Here is a 2500-nt window from a genome sequence, read left to right on the forward strand (position 1 = left end):
ACGTCGGGCGCGCCCCCGCCGGTGGACGCTCCCCCGAGGGCGGCAGCGGGGGAGGCACCCCGGCGGGGCCATGCAGGTCGTTTCCCTCGCCCCAGGGCCAGGTACCTAGCGCTCCGCGCCTCCGGCGGCCCCCCGGCTTCCTTTTCCTCGGCGTCGTCAAACGCTGCGGGGAGGGGGCCGCGAAAGGGCCGCCGCCGAGCCGGGGCGGCGGTTTAAAGACTCGGGCGGCTCGGCGCGTCCTTCCGCCGCGGCGGCGGCGGCGGCGGTTGCCGGGCGGCGGTGCGCGGCTCCATTGAGGGGTGGGGAGCTACTCCCGCGTGATCCCCTGCGGTGGTGCCCGCGGCCACCGGCCGCGCGGCCGTCGTCCCGCCGCGTTACCGCGCGCGGGGGGTTTGTCGCGCCGCGCCGGGGAGGGGCGCCCTGCCCCCCCCTCTCCGCGGCCCGGCCTCGGCGGAGAGGCCGCGGCGCGCGGTCGGCCGCGGGGGCCGACCCGCTCGCCTCGAAACGGGCGACGCCGGCAGAGAGCGCGCGCTCTCTCGCCCCTTCCTCAGCTGCGGGGTTGCGGCCGCCGGGGCCCGCCGCGCTCTCCTCCTTCCTCGGCCGCCTCTGCGGTCTCTGGGGTGCGGCGCCGCGCGCGGCGCGGCCGCGCCGTCTCTCTCCCCTCGACGGCCTTCTCCTCGAGCGCGCCGGCGGCGCCGGTCGCCGGCCGTCCCCGGCTCAGGGACCGCCCGCCCGCCCGGGGCCGAGCGCTCGGCAGGTCCCTCCGTCGCCGGAGAGTCCGCGAGCGCGGGCGGCCCCGTGCCGAGCGGCGGCGGCGCCGCTCGGCGAGTGTCCCCCGCCAGCGGGGACGGCCGGCCGGACGGCGCCCGCCGTCGCCGGCGGCGGTCCCGGCCCGGGCCCCGCCCGCCGCCTCCCCGTCGCCCTTTTCTCCGTCCGCTCGCGGAGCCCCGGAGGAAGGTCGTGCGCGCGGCGGCCGTGGGGGGTTGGGGGGGGGGGCGCTTCCCCGCCCGGTCTCCCCGCCCGGTCAGCGGGGAGAAAAGGGCGGGCGTCGCTGCCCCCCTCCCCGCCTACCCCCCCGGCTCGGCGCCGCACGCCTTCCCCTGGGCCGCGCGTGCCCGAGGAAAAAGGGGCTCCGTGACGGTGCGAGGCGGCGGCGGTCCCGGGAGTGCGGCCGTTGCGGCGGCGGGTCAGCCGTCCGGCAGGCTCCGGGCGCTCGCGACGCCGGCTCGGGTCTCGGTGCGGCGCCCGCCTCCGGCGCCGGCGGCGGAGCGCGTCCGCCGGGCGCTCGCCCTTCCCGGCGGGAGCGGTCCCGCGGGGGGCGTTGCCGGTTGGGCGGTGGCCGTCGCGTGCCGTCTCGAGCGCGGCAAGGCCGCTGGGGAGAGAGAGCGAGCCGGCCGCGCGGTGGCGCGGCGGCGCTCCGCGGGTCCGCGGAGCGGCGGTGAGAAGGGAGAGCGGCGCGCGCGGGGGCCGACGGCCGCGCCCCCGGCCGCGTGCGTCCCGTCGTCCCGTTGCAGCGAGGCCGGGCGGGCCGCCGTGTCCCCCCGCGGTCCGGCGCGCGCCGCGTGCCTCCTCCGTGCGGAGGCCGGGCCGAGCCCGGGCGCCTGGGCCGCCTCCGGAGGACGGCACAGTTTGCCGGCGGCGTCTCCCCTCGCTCGTAGCGGCGGGGGGAGGCGGTCGGGGACGCGGGTCCCCCCGCCTTTCCCGCCGACCTTCGGAGCGTTCCGTTGGGCGTTTCGCTCTCGGATGGTTTTTCTTTCCCCCCCCACTCGGTTCGTTGCGTTGTGTGCTCGTACGGTCGAAGCCGGGGGCGGCCCGCGTGCGTGCCCCCTCGGCGAGAGAGAAAAAAAGGGGCCCCCTCCGCCCGTGTGCGGGGTTCGGTGCCGAAAGCCAGACAACTCTTAGCGGTGGATCACTCGGCTCGTGCGTCGATGAAGAACGCAGCTAGCTGCGAGAATTAATGTGAATTGCAGGACACATTGATCATCGACACTTCGAACGCACTTGCGGCCCCGGGTTCCTCCCGGGGCTACGCCTGTCTGAGCGTCGCTTGACGATCAATCGCCGCCCGGGGGTTGCCACCCCGGCGGCGCGGCTGGGGTCGCCTCGCAGGCCCGTCGTCGTGGCCGTGGCCGTCGTGGCCGCGCCCGAGGGCCTTCGTCCCCCTAAATGCAGACTCGGGGAGCGCTCCGTAGCTCCCCGCTCCCGGAGCGAGCCGCTGGGGCGGAGCTCGTCCTCGCCGGGGGCCGCGTCGCCGAGCGGCGGCGCGGCGGCCGGGGAGAAAGAGAGCGAGAGAGACGGGGCGGCGTCGAGAGCGCCCCGCCGAGGGCCGAGAGACGAGGGCGAGAGGGGGGGAGGCGAGGCGCGCGGGCCTCGCCCCCCCCCGGCCTCCCCCCGCGCGGGCGGCTGTCTGCGGGTGGGTACCGCGCGGGTACCGTGCCGTGCTGCCGCGCGCGAGGCGCGAGCGCCGGGGGGGGCGGGGGCGACCCCCGCGTCGTCCTCT

The 2500-nt window shown here is 79.1% G+C and overlaps 1 non-coding gene across 1 annotated transcript; it reads left to right on the forward strand.

Annotated features, from left to right (window-relative positions):
- Positions 1 to 1893: 1893 nt before the first annotated feature.
- LOC146765080 (5.8S ribosomal RNA) lies at positions 1894 to 2046 on the forward strand. Its single transcript, XR_014950312.1, has one exon. It is a non-coding gene; the product is annotated as a 5.8S ribosomal RNA (ribosomal RNA).
- The last annotated feature ends 454 nt before the right edge of the window (positions 2047 to 2500 follow it).

This window comes from Lonchura striata, chromosome 28 (genome assembly GCF_050655825.1).
Source record: "Lonchura striata isolate lonStrDom1 chromosome 28, ASM5065582v1, whole genome shotgun sequence".
Taxonomy (NCBI): domain Eukaryota; kingdom Metazoa; phylum Chordata; class Aves; order Passeriformes; family Estrildidae; genus Lonchura; species Lonchura striata.